The sequence below is a fragment of the Protopterus annectens genome, chromosome 11.part0 (assembly GCF_019279795.1).
Source record: "Protopterus annectens isolate FY-2018-M chromosome 11.part0, PAN1.0, whole genome shotgun sequence".
NCBI lineage: Eukaryota > Metazoa > Chordata > Ceratodontiformes > Protopteridae > Protopterus > Protopterus annectens.
Genome location: NC_056745.1, coordinates 757,381,430 through 757,395,911, shown reverse-complemented (window position 1 = coordinate 757,395,911; position 14,482 = coordinate 757,381,430). Strand labels below are relative to the sequence as shown.

At 46.4% G+C, this 14,482-nt stretch overlaps 1 protein-coding gene across 4 annotated transcripts in view; it reads right to left on the bottom strand.

Moving 5' to 3' along the window:
• ERGIC2 (ERGIC and golgi 2) overlaps positions 1-14,482 on the bottom strand; it is a 646,362-nt gene that overhangs the window by 140,504 nt on the left and 491,376 nt on the right. The window lies entirely within an intron of this gene.

The window sequence follows — 14,482 nt, the reverse complement described above, 5'->3', positions numbered from 1 at the left end:
GGCACAAAAACAAGTCTCATCCCTCATGGACATGGGGGCCATTCAACAAGTACCAGAGCAAGAGCAGCGACAAGGATTTTACTCAAGACTGTTCTTGGTACCCAGAAAGGATAAGACCTGGAGACCAATACTGGACCTATCTATTCTGAACACATTCCTGGATATACCAAAATTCAAGATGATGACTTTGCAGCAGCTTCTGCCCATGCTGGGCAAGAATGCTTGGCTGGTGACGCTAAACTTAAAAGAGGCATACCTGCATGTCCCAATCAGACAATTATGCAGAAGATACCTCAGATTCAAGGCTGGCTCAATGCATTGCCAATTCCCTGCACTGCCCTTTGGCTTATCTACTGCACCCAGGGTCTTTATAAAGTGCCTGGCACCAGTAATTGCATTCTGCAGACAAAGAGGAATACAAATATATCCTTACTTGGACGACTGTCTAATTCTAGCAACAAGGACATTCTTCTACAGCATCTGGCATATGTGCAAAGACTTCTAACATGCCTAGGTTACACAGTCAATGAAAAGAATTCAAAACTAGTCTCAAGAGATAATATTCCTGGGTGCAAACTTAAATACAACTGCCCAGATGGCTTATCTCATGCCAGACAAACAAAGGCAACTGACTACCTATTTCAAAACGTTGGCAACAAAGGCCCAGTTATCTGCAAGAAAAATTCTGCAGGCTTTGGGCTTCATGGCATCCTGCATCCATTCCATATGCAAGACTGCATATGAGGAAACTTCAATGGTACCTAAAAAGTGTTTGGACTCAACATTGCCACAGCCTGGAAAAGTACAGTTTTGTACCTACCATAAATGTAGATGTTCGAGTGGTTATACTGCTGCAGTCATCACACTTGGGTTATCCTGTCGTCAGGCAGTCCCGCAGTCGGCAGAATCCCAAAGTCCTTGTCCGGCGTCGGTTGTCGTCGCCTCTTCCCTGACGTCAGTGCGACAGGGGTATAAAAGAGACAGTCGACACCATTTTCTTCAGTTTTTCTTGCCCCAGATGTCAGGTGCCCCCAACTAGGAAGGCAATACAATAGCTATGCAACAATACTTTAGTAGATAAGCACTAGTACTAGCTGTTTAGCAAATACACCATATAGACATGCATCCAATAGATTGATGTACATGGAGTTGTAACTAACACCCTGGTATGTAGAGGGGATGGAGGGAGGGTAACCTCTACTGCAGCAGTATAACCACTCAAACATCTACATTTATGGTAGGTACAAAACTGTACTATGTTCATCGTGCTATACTGCTGCAGTCATCACACTTGGGTAGAATCCCAAAGCTATGGAAGGGTGGCTGGTACTAAACTGGGTTAGGTGATGCTAGGATGCCCTGCAGAACTGCAGTGGCAAAACCAGCTCTGTTTTTTGAGTATAATGGAAGGTGGTAGTGCTTGGTAAAGGTGTGCACTGAACTCCAAGTAGCTGCCTCCAGAATGTCTTTGGTTGGAACCCCTCTGAGAAAGGCTGCTGAGGTTGCAGTAGCCCTGGTAGAATGGGATCTAATATTGACAGGCACTGCCTTCCCATGGTGCGAGTAGCAAAAGCGGATACAATGTGCTATCCATTTGGAGATGGTCTGTTTTGAAATAGCCTTTCCTTGTGAACCTGCAGCATATGATACAAAGAGTTGGTCATTTTTTCTGAAGATCTTTGTCTTATCTAAATAGTAACGTAGCTGTCTGTGAATGTCCAAAGAGTGAAGGAGCCTTTCTCCTTTATTCTGTGGGTTAGGATAAAAGGTGGGTAAATGAATGGTCTGATTCAAAGCCACACTGGATACTACCTTGGGCATGACGGTAGGGTTAGTTCGTAAAGAGACTCTGTCCTGATGGAAAATGATGAAAGGTTCCACTGCCATAAGTGCCTGTAGTTCTGAGACCCTGCGTGCTGAGGTAATAGCCAGTAACAAGGCTGTTTTCCAAGACAAGTATTGTAGTTCTGCTGAGAATGCTGGTTCGAAAGGAGGTAGTGTTAACTTTTCTAAAACGAAGTTCAGGTCCCAAGTTGGTGTTGGTGGTTTTCTGGGGGGACTTATATTCTTAGCCCCTCTGAGAAACTGCCTAAGTAAAGGGTATGAGAAAATTGGGGGATCTGTGTTATATCGAGCTGAAATGGCTGAAGCATGGATCTTAATGGAGGAGAAGGAAAGGCCTTTGTGTAGCATCTCAGTTAGGTATTGCAATATGTGAGGAATGTTTGGTATCCAAGGATTTTGACCTTTAGCCTGGTGCCATGCACAAAATCTTTTCCATTTGTCTGAGCAAGTCTTCCTGGTGCTGGGCCTCCTGGCCTCCAAAATGACATTCAGGACATCCTTTGAGAGAAGTGTTGATTGATAATTTAAGGAATTCTCCATGCAGCTAAATTTAAAGTTCTGAGCTAGCTGTGACGGGTTTGATAGTTTTTCTGAGTCAACAGTAGTGGGAATTGAGGCAAGATCCATGGAGGGCTGTGAGTCAAGTTCCTCAGTAATGGGTACCAGTGCTGGCGTGGCCAGTCCGGAGCAATGAGGATCATTTGCGGTCTCTCTGATCTGACCTTCAATAATACCTTGGTCAATAGAGGTAGTGGAGGGAAGGCATAGACTGTCAGTGTTGTCCAACTGAATGATAGAGCGTCCACTTTCCAGGCTAGGGAGTGATAAGTCCTTGTGCAGAATTTTTGTAATTGGCAATTGTTGGGGGAGGCAAATAGATCTATGTCTGGACATCCCCATCTTTGAGTTATCATTGAAAATCCTTGTGAGTGTAGTCTCCACTCGTGAGGGTCTGCCATATTTCTGCTTAATTTGTCTGCCAATATGTTTTCCTTTCCTGGCAGGAATTGTGCTTGTAGTTGTACTTGGTAGGTCAATGCTGTGTTCCATAAGGTCATAGCCTGTCTGCATAAAGGGCAGGAGTGTGTTCCTCCCTGTTTGTTTATGTACCACATAACTGTGGTGTTGTCTGTCCTTATTAGAAGTTGTCCTGGATGCAAGAGGTCCTTGAAGGCTGTCAGTGCATTTTGCACAGCTAGCATCTCCTTTTGGTTGATGTGAAGATGCATTTGTTTTGCAGACCATTTGCCCTGTATGCACTGTCCTGCCATGTGTGCTCCCCAGGCGTAGTCTGAAGAATCTGTTGTCATGGTTTGGTTTGCTGGAGGTAAGACGAAAGGAAGACCCTTGTTTATTTGACATGCTTAAGCCCACCATAGGAACTCTTTTTGAAGGCAGGGAATGATAGGTATATTTGTTTTGAGGCTGTGCCTGTGTTGAGACCATACACTTTTCAGGTACCATTGTAATTTTCTCATATGCAGCTTTGCATATGGGATTAGTTGAATGCATGATGCCATGAACCCCAATGCCTGCAGGATTTTCCTTGCAGTGAGCTGGGTAGAAGTTGCTATCTTTTTGAAGTATTGAGTCAATTGTTTTTGTTTGTCTGGCGTGAGGTAAGCCATCTGGGCCGTTGTATTTAAGCTGGCACCCAGGAATATTATCTGTTGCGAGGGTATTAGTTTTGACTTCTTTTTGTTTACTGTGTACCCTAGGCAACAGAGCAGCTGGGTTACAAAAGCCAGATGCTGTAATAGAATGTCCTTGCTGTCCGCTTGGATCAGGCAGTCGTCCAGATATGGATAAATTTGTATTCCTCATTGTCTGCAATATGCAATTACTGATGCCAGGCATTTTGTGAATACTCTGGGTGCAGTAGATAAGCCAAAAGGCAATGCAGGGAATTGATGATGCGTTGTACCTGCCAAAAATCTGAGGTATCTTCTGCAATCTTGTCTGATAGGGACATGCAGGTATGCCTCTTTGAGGTCCAACGTTACCAGCCAAGACTCCTTGCCCAGCATGGGAAGGAGCTGCTGTAGTGTGAGCATTTTGAATTTGGGTACCTCCAGGTATGTGTTCAGAATTGAGAGGTCTAAGATGGGCCTCCAGGCTTTGTCCTTTCTTGGGACTAGAAATAGTCTTGAGTAAAAACCTTGACCTTGCTCCTTTGTAGGTACCTTTTGAATTGCTTTCATATCCATGAGAGCTGAAATTTGCTTTTGAGCCTCTGCCCATTGGTTTGGAGGCAGATTTGGCATGCCTCTCATCCGAGGTAAAGTGTGGAAATGAAATCTGTAGCCTCGGGTAATAATGTCCAGAATCCATTTGTCCTTTGTTATGATGCGCCAATTTTGTGGAAATAGAGCCAGTTTCCCTCCCAAAGGTGCTGCCAATTTTGCTTGGCAGGCGAAGAGGGAAGTCATTGTGTTTGTTTCCTGAAGGGTTGAGATCTTTCGTCTCCACCTCTTTGAGTTGTTGTATGCCATTGTCTAGGCCTGAAAGAACCTTGTGGCCGGCCTCTGCCCCTTGGGCGCCTGTACCTACCTCTTTGGGGTCTGTCTGATGCAGGAAAGGACCAGTTTTTTGATGGCCAGTTTCTGCTGAAACGAGGAGGTTTTACCTTTAAAAAATCTTTAACTGTTTGCATAGATTTTGCCTTTTCTTCCATTTTCTTTAAAACTTCCTCTGCTTTGACACCAAATAACACATCTTTCTGCAATGGGGCATCCAATAACTTTGCTTTGACATGTTCTGGTAAGGCTTGTTCTTCAAGCCAAGCATGCCTACGTATGACAGACCCTGTGACAGCTGCTCTACATGAGGCTTCCAATGAATCAAAACCACACTGTAAGGTATGCTTTCCCACCAGTTCTGCTGCATGCAGCAAATCCTGCATCTCTTTCAAATCAAGTTGATCTGTCTGAGGGATCAGTTTCTGCTTTAACTGTGAAATCAAATACTGCTCGTATTTTAGCATGTGGAATTGGCAGTTTAATGCCCTCATGGCCAAAGTGGCAGACGTATACACTTTCTTTCCCCATCTTTCTAATGCTCTGCAATCTCTTTCAGAAGGAAGTGGATTCTTAGCAGTAGAGGCCTTAACCCCTTTGGGGCCCTGGGAAATGGTCTTGGGGTCTGCATTAGGGCTTTTGTATAGAAACTTATGAGTATCAGGAACTCGGTAGTATCTGTATGGTTTAGCTGGTGCTGGAGGTAAGGAATCTGGGTTTAAACTGGATTCAGAGAAAACATCATCCAAAATGTCTAAAACTGGAGGAATTGCCAGGGGTCTATGCTGTGGAAGAAGAAGAAACTCACAAAGTCTTTTCTTGGAGTCAGAGTAATCTTGGCCTTCCCAGTGGAAGTGTTCCCTCATGGTGTGTAAAGTTTCCCCAAAAGAATAGTCTTCAGGGGGGCAGACAGAGGGAATGGACTCTTCAGCATCTGAGTCTTCATAAGGAGGTAAGGAGTAATCTTGGTCGTCAGAGTTGCCTGAGGAAATGGATGCTTGGTCAGAGGAAGGATAATCTTCCTCCAGTCTAGGCCTTTTGTCAGGTGGGGGTTGGGATCCCCTGATAAGGGTAATTAAATCCTCAGCCATCTTAAGCATCTGTTTTTTCGGCATAGGGGCCTGTGGGGGGGGGGAGGGGTGGCCCCGGTTTTCTAACTTTCAAGGGGGCTTTGAGCTTAGCATAAGGCTTGGCAGAGACAGTTGTCGGTTTGAAAACACCTTCAGAGACCGAAGGCCTATCCAAAATTTCCGGATCCCCGTCGGGGCTGGCGTCCGAGGAGTGAGGTGGAACCGGATCCTGAGGCCCAACTGCTTCGGTTTGGGATGCCGTCAGAATTTCTGAATCAGCGGTAGTCAGGGGCTGCGAAGGCGCCTCGCTGAAAACCGGAGAACTGGAACAAGTCTGGCCTTGCTGAGGCCTCGGTATCTGGTCTTGGCCTTGGCTGCCGGTCCTTATCTTTGCGTTTTTTAATCATTGCTGATGTCGGTTGCTCCGACGGCATGCTATAGTTAAATTTTCTGCCAAAATAATGCTGGGCGAATTCTGCCCGACCCTTAATTGTACGGTTGTTGAACCTAGCACAAAACCGACAACCAGAGACGTCGTGGTCTGGGCCTAGGCAAGGAATACAATAAGAATGAAAATCCTTATCAGGTATGTGCTTCCCACAAGAAATACAATTATTAACTTTGTCTGACATCGGTCTGAGGCAAGAAAAGTTTCCCCAACGGGGTACTTAGCTTTAGAGAAGACTTCGGGCTGAAACTTGATTCGAAAATTTCAGGAGCTGGCCGACCAGCACTTGCGAACTGCTTCTGCTTCGGGCACCGCGCGGCAATAAAGACTGGAGAAAATGGCGTCGGCTGTCTCTTTTATACCCCTGTCACACTGACGTCAGGGAAGAGGTGACAACAACCGACGCTGGACCAGGACTTTGGGATTCGGCCGACTGCGGGACCACCTGATGACAGGATAACCCAAGTGTGATGACTGCAGCAGTATAGCACGATGAACATCAATGATTACTCTTATTCCCTGCCTACAACAGAAGTTTCGATTATGGACAAAGGCTTGCCACCAAAACAAGGGACAGCCATTCACATTAACCCCAGCCAGGCAGACACTAACAACGGATGCATCAGATCATGCCTGGGGGGCCCACATGGCAGGAAGATGCATTCAGGGCACATGGTCCTCAACCCAAATGCATCTACATATCAATCAAAAAGAGATGCTAGCTGTTCAGAATGTCCTGACAGCCTTCAAGGACCTACTTCATCCGGGACAACTACTGATAAAGACAGACAACACCACGGTCATGTGGTATATAAACAAGCAGGGGGGCACACATTCTTATCCCTTTGGAGACTAGCCATGACTTTGTGGGACACAGCATTAACTTACCAAGTACATCTGCAGGCACAATTCCTGCCAGGAAGGAAAAATACTCTGGCAGACGAACTAAGCAGAAACCTCATGGATCCCGACGAGTGGCAGCTGGATCCACAAGTCTTCAGCATGGTAACAAGGAAATGGGGATGCCCGGACACAGATCTATTTGCCTCCCCTAACAACTACCAACTAAAAAGATTCTCCACAAGGACTTATCACAGACAAGCATGGAAAGTGGACGCCCTATCTTTCAGCTGGAAAAACCTATCAGTATATGCCTTTCCCCCACTGCCTCTCCTGCCCAAGGTACTAAAGGTCAGACAGGAAAAGCCAAAAATGATACTGATCGCCCCAGACTGGCCCCGCCAGTACTGGTTTCCAGTCCTAAATAACTTGTCTCAATGTCCAGCTTGGACCTTACCGCAAATACCTCATCTACTGTCCCAGCAAAACAAACAGATCCTGCACAGCCAACTCAGGACTTTAAACCTGGCAGCATGGCGGATAATGTAGTCATACAAAACACACCTCTCAGTAAAGCTGTGATGGATGTCATTTTGGAGGCCAGAAGGCCTAGTACTAGAAAATCTTATGCTGGAAAATGGAAGAGATTCTATGCTTGGAACCAGGCACAAGGAACTGACACAGCTGTTCCAAATATTCCTCAGATTTTGCAATACTTAACTGAGATGCTGGACAAAGGCCTATCTTTTTCATCTATTAAAATTCATGCCTCTGCCATTTTGGCTCATTACAATACAGAGCCACCAATCTTTTCTCATCCCTTATTAAAACAGTACCTCAGAGGAACCAAAAATTTAAGGCCTCCAAGGAGATCACCAATGCCTGCATGGGACCTCAACTATGTCTTGGAAAAACTCACCCTGCCTCCTTTTGAGCCAACTGCTACTGCTGATATAAAGTTTTTATCTTGGAAAACAGCTCTGCTCCTAGCAATAACTTCTGCAAGACGAGTTTCAGAGCTACAGGCACTCATGGCGGTGGAACCCTTTACCATTTTCTATCCAGACAGGGTCTCTCTGAGGACAAACCCAACATTTATGCCTAAGGTGGTGTCTAGTGTGGCTCTTAACCAAACTATTCATCTGCCAACTTTTTATCCAAATCCACAGAACAAGGGGGAAAGAATTCTGCATTCTTTGGATGTACACAGATAGCTTAGGTTCTAATTGGACAGAACCAAAGTTTTCAGAAAGGCAGAGAAAGCAGGATCACAAGGAAAGGCTATCTCAAAGCAGACTATTTCAAAGTGGATAGGCCACTGCATTCGTTTCTGCTACTTACACCATGGCAAGCCAGTGCCTAAGGGCATTAGGCCACATTCAACCAGAGCTGCAGCCACGTCAGCAGCCTTTCTCAGGGGAGTACCAACCAAGGACATTTTAGAGGCTGCTACTTGGAGCTCAGTGCACACCTTTACAAAACACTATCATCTTCCACTCTACTCTAAATCCAGGGCAGGCTTTGCCACTGCAGTTCTGCAGGGCCTAATAGTCGATCCTAATGCTGTTTAGCTCCAGTCTCCCATCCATAGCTTTGGGACTCTACCCAAATGTAATGACTGCAACAGTGAAACACGAAGAACATAGTACATAGAGTGTATTCACTGTTGCAGTCCAGGTTACCCTCCCGCCATCCCCCTTTTCTTCTGATAGAACCCATCTTTCCTTCTCTGATTTATACAAACTATGTGGTGTATTTGCTTGTAGATGAAGGTAAAGTTTATATTGGTGCATGTATTTACATATATATATATATATATATATATATATATATATATATATATATAAATTTTGGCTACCCTTTCAGGGGGCACCTGACATCTGGGGCAAGAAAAACTAAAGAAAATGGCGTAGGCCGCATCTTTTATACCCCTAACGACTTAACGTCAGGGAAGGGGCGATGGCAGCCGACGTAGGCCCCAGGACTTTGTAATTCAGGCCGATTGAGGGCAACCTGCCAGCAAGATTACCCAAATGTAATGACTGCATCAGTGAATACACTCGAACATCTACATTTATAGTAAGTGTACACAACTGTACTTTCCAAGGTATGTTGCTGAAATTTCAGCATATGGAACTGACAATTTAGTGCCCTGATAGCAAGAGTAGCTGAGGTGTATACTTTTTTACCCCATCTGTCCAGTGCTCGGGAATCCCTGTCTGAGGGTGTGGGATTCTTAGCCGAGGTAGCTTTAATTGTTTTTGGCCATTGAGGAATGACCTCAGGGTCAGCAGTTGGATTTTTGAAAAGATATTTGTTGAGATTCGGTAGTGTGAAGGACTTCCTCGGAAGCCAGTGCCTGCTCAGTGGCTCTGGACCCATCCAAGGTAGACAACCGCAACATTCTTAGTCGAAGAAGAGTTTTGCGGCATACCGGACTCTGAAAGGGTCTCGGTAGCGGCCTGAGAATCAACAGAATCAGGCATCAGGGGCTGCGAATGCACCTCACTGAGTACCGGAGGACTGACGACTAGCTTAATTGAAGCATCTTTGGAAGGTTTGACCTGTGCGGTCTGTCTCTCTGTTTATCTTTACACTTTTTTGGAAGATCTGCTGTCGGATGGCTTACCGAAGCCATATCGGAATTCAAAGACTGTAAACAAAAAAATATCTGGCTACAATAAAGGCCCGATGACGGACAGTTATGGTGTTGAACAGAGCACAGAACCGATACTGGGGGATGTCGTGGTCTGGGCCTAAACAAGTGACGCAGTAAGAGTGAAAGTCTAGGTGTGGTATTTGCTTTCCACAGGCGAGACAATAGTTAACTTTTTCTGACATTGTTTAGTGAAAGAAAAAGGGATCCCCAACAAGGTACTTAGCTTTAGAAGACTTCAACTTCAGTTCGGAAACGAAAATTCAGGTAGTGGCCGACCGGCACTTGTGCAAACTTCTTCTGTTTCGGGCTCCACGGCAAGAAAGACTAATGTAATGTGGTCGGCTGCCTTACTTTATACTACTGATGACCTGATGTCAGTCCTCAAGTGACAGCAATCGACGCAGAAATACTAAGCCTCTGGTATTCGGGCTGGCTGAGGGCTACCCTGGCAGGCATAACCAAAATGTGATGACTGCAACAGTGAAACATGAAGAACATCAGAACTAGCACCCAAACCCTAGAAAAAAGCACCAGAAGAAGCCACAGCCCTAGTGGAATGAGCCTTAACAGAAGAAGAGAAGTTCTTCCCATGAAAATAACAGCACAAAGAAATTGTTTTAGATATCCAAGAAGAAACAGTTTGCTTGGAAACAACCACAACTAAAAACCTAGGATGAAAAGAAACTTAAAGCTGCCCAGATTTATTAAATGCTTTAGTCTTATCCAGATAATATCCAAGCTGTCTATGCTAATCCAAGGTGTGCAAGACATTCTCACTAGCAGACTGTGGAGAAGGGAAAGACTGGGTAAATTAATAGACTGATTAAGAGACAACTCAAACTATCTTGGGCATAAAAGAAGGATTAGTACAAAGGGACATTCTGTCCTTATGGAAAACTAAAAAAGCAGGAAAAGTCACAAGGGGTTACAGTTCATACACTTGTCTTCCAAGAACAATGCTGTAAGGAAACTGAAGCAGCAAGCACAAAAGCAGCCCAAGTCAATTTTTCTAAAACAAAATTAAGGTACCATGAAGGAGGGACAGACTTCTTGGGAGGCCTAATGTGAAAGATGACTTTAAGAAACTATTTGGCCTTGAATCTAGAGGCTAACGTGCGAGTCAAAGACAAACAAGCAGAGATATCGGATAGGTGGGTCTTAACAGAAGAATATGGCAACCCAGCATAGAGCATGATACACAAATAAGAAAGAACAAAAGGAACATCGACAGTAAGTGGATCCAGGTTACGAGAAAGACACCAAACAGAAAACCTCTTCCATTTGGATAAGTAAGACTTCTTAGTACTGGGTTTTTTCCTGTAGGACCCAAAGCACGTCCTCAGAAACAAAAGGTGTATGTAGGGGATAAAAACCCTATCACCCACAACATCAGTTGAAGAGTATACACCTGGGGATGGATTAAAGATCATTTGTCTTGTGTGAGTAGGTGCACTCTGTGAGGTAACTTGTGATGACTGCCTTTGGCTAAATGCAGAAGAGGGAACCAATGCTGTCTGGGCAAAAAGGGAGTCACCAGCAAGATTTTGGGACATCCTGTTTTACCTTGAACGGGACTTTTGGAATGAGAGGAGGGAGAGGGAAGCATTAAGAAACACCCCCTTCCAAGAAAAAGAGATGGTATCCACCTTCCAGGCCAGAAGGCAAAGGAACTGATAGATTTAAGGTCGAAAGATCCAGAATGGATCTTAAGTCCCCTGTCTTCTTTGGCACCAAAGAATCCAGAATAGATGCCTAATCCACACTGGTCTGGGATGACGGGCTGGATGGCTCGCTTTTTGAGCAGCTTGGAAATTTCCACTGCTGCCTCTTCCCTTTGCATGGGTGGAACATCCAGGAGGTGTCTGGGAGGGAGTGGTGTATGAATGAAAGGGAATGAATAGCCCTCTGGATATGATCTGCAACACCCAATGATCATCTGTGATAGACTCCCAGGCCGTTGGGTGTAGTGAAATACATCAGACTACCTCCAGTTACGTGCAGCCGGGCAACCATTCAGGGCCGCTGTACAGGCCTGTCCAGGAAGGCATCCTGAGACCCTTGGTTCCTCTGACTCCCTCAGGGTGGCATCTGTCAAATCCCCCTCTGCCTCTGGGGGAAGGCGAGTCTGGAGCATCCTGGGAATAGCCCTGAGACTTCCGGAACCACATCTTCTTTGATCCTCGCTGATTCCTGGAGGTGGTTTGTTGAGAGGTTGAGAAGTGGATTTGGATGGCAGACAGAGTCTTCCCGTCCTTCTTGCTCTGGACCAATGTGTCATGTACCAACTTTCCAAAGAGAGTGGAACCATCCTACAGGGGTGTTTGCAAAAGATGCCTTAAAGGGCTCCAGAAAGGTACAGAGTCAGAGCCAGGCATGACACCTGATGGCAATGCCTGTTCCGGCAGCTCTTCTGGTGCCCTAAGTAGCATGAGAAAGAAGCCGAATGGAGGTGAGGGTGGCCATCCGCGAAGAGAAAACCTCTTTATCCTCCACTGACATGGACTCTGGGGTACACTCAGCAACCTCTTTAACTAGGTTTCACTGAAGTCTAATCACGTGTGCCATGTTGTTCAGCACATGTACCAAGAACATTGCTGACCAATTCCCAAAGCAGTCCATGTCCTGAACTCTCGGTCCGGCGGGAGGACTGTGGAGCTCTCCTGCGCAAGCTCCTTCTTGGTGGCCTCCACCACCACCATGGCAACAACACGGGATCCCTTTGACTAGTGCAGTCTATCTGATGGGGCACTGAGAATCTTATCAGGGCATTTGGGGATAGGCTCCACAGTATCGGGTTCCTTCCATGCCCAAGATGTAACAAGTTCCACCAGGGGATCAGCAGGAAGGAAGACCCAGGATGTAGAGTGTCTTGCGCCAAATGCGCAGGAACACAAACTCATCAGGGTTGAGGTTTTGAGCAGACCACCCCCTCTCACTGTAGAAGGATCTCTATGATATCTCCAAAGGAGACATCCTCTGGGAGTGACCAGCAGAACCCTCCCCCTTCCTCCAAGTCGGTGTCTTCCATGACGGACTCAAGCATGGAGTCTAAGTGTCTCCTTTTACATATGTGTTTACGAGGCACCTCCTCGGGGGGAGTCTCTGGGGAGGACTCGAAAACATCAATTGTTCTTGTGGGGGAACTCCCTGGGGCATAAAGGCAGCAGGCTGTCCCTGAGGGGCAAGGATGGTGGAATCTGGACCAGATACAGAGGGAGCCAGTACAGACTCAGAGGATGAAAGCATCAACGGTCTCGTTGAAATTGACAGGACCCTCTCCACCACATCAAAAGCAGAAGTAGAACACACCCCTGAAGCTGGGACTGTGACTGGGTCTGTAATCCTCTGAATCAATGGGGAAGCTGGAGACGAACCTCCAGGAGCCGAGACTCTGAGCGGGCAGTTCACCTCCGAAAAACTAAGAGCCTACACCACCAGGTCAGATCCAGCAGAGGTCATGGCTCCGACAGCTTGTCAGCTCCGAGCTCGACGGAGCAGACCCGGCTCAGGACAATGGCCGGCATCAAGGTACAGGGCATTATCTGTGCCAACCCCTCGATGCCGAGGGGCCTCAGACCCGAATACTCAAACCAGGGATCGGAGAAGAAGAAGTGATAAGGACAAAGGCAGACTGCATGCCCCCAGTCCCAGAGAGGGAAAGGGCAGGCAAGACTCCCATCTAATCTGCATGTGGATCACATCATCCTGGCCACTTCGACTTTGGTGAGGCTGTGAGTGGGCCTGGAGGAAGAGGCCACCAACACAGGCCTAGAGGCAGTGAGGGGAGGCCGACACTGGGGAGTGGACCCGAGCCATCTCCAGCTTTGGAGAGAAGCAAGGAGAATGGAGCTGGGGTGAATGCGAGCTAGCAGCCAGGCGAGATTTCACCGCAGGCTTGTCAGAGGAAGAGCATTTGAGAAACAGCTTCCTTGGCCTATCCGGGTCCCTATGTTTACACTTCTCTCTGTCCCTGGTCCTCTTGGCGGGAGGTTGAATCCAGAGGCCAGGGCGGAAGAAGCAATAGAAGTGTCCAAAGCTGCTCAAGCAGCTTGGGCCTCCGCTGAGGGTGGAGGCCCTTAAGGATGAGCTTATTCCTCCTGTCGAACAATGTGCAGGGATTGAACCCCATAGAGATCAAACAGGAGGAATCGAGGTACTGGACCCCCAAGAAAACTACACAGAATGTGGCCATCCACTGGAGAAAGCTTATGGCCACACTCTATGCACTTTCTGAATCCCAGTTTGGGTGTCTCCCCCATGGGGATAGAGAGAGAGAACACAAAGCATTCACACACACACGAGATAGTAGAGGGGAATAGATGTCTGCATTCGAGAAGTAAGAAAAGTGAAAGAGGGATAGAAAATGATGAAGATCATTTAAATACCCAAAAACTTAGCCCCCAAAAAATCGCTTAGTGCATGGACCACGATGCAAATATTAGATGTGGCAAAAGAGGTCTGGGGGGAATGAAGGAGTCAGGGGCATTATGGGTAGGGGAGGAGCTTGGAGCTGATGTGGAGAAATGCGGCCGAGTCGGATCCATCCCGGATCAGAGTCCCACAGGTTGAAGCCCAAATGAAGACAACAACTTCAGATCACATGTTTAAGTTTCTGTAAACCTTGCCCTTATCCTGAAAGGAAACACAGTAGCAGCTTCACCAAATGAGTGTTTGCTACAAAGAGAGACATCCATCAACTTAGCCTTAACATCATTAAGCAAAAGTTGAAGCCAAAGTCAAGAATACCTCCTCATCACTGACCCAATAGCAGAAACCCTAGAGGAAGCATCTGCTGCATCATAACTACACTTGATGGAATGATGAACCACCTGGGAGGAAGTCCTTAACAGGGAAAGAGCAGAAGTTTTCCCCCTCAGAGTCTGGAAGATCATAAATAACCTGTCAAGCCTGGGATAGGACAGCCAACAAATACCTGGACATAAGGGTCTGATAATCAACAGCCCTAAAAGCCAAAGTAGCAGAGGTGTAAACCTTCTTGCCTAGCCTTTCCATGGTCCTGCTATCATTATCAGAAGGCAGTAACTCGGGAGAAGGGAGCATTTGAGAGGGCTTATCAGAAGCTACAGATACCACCAAATGGTCA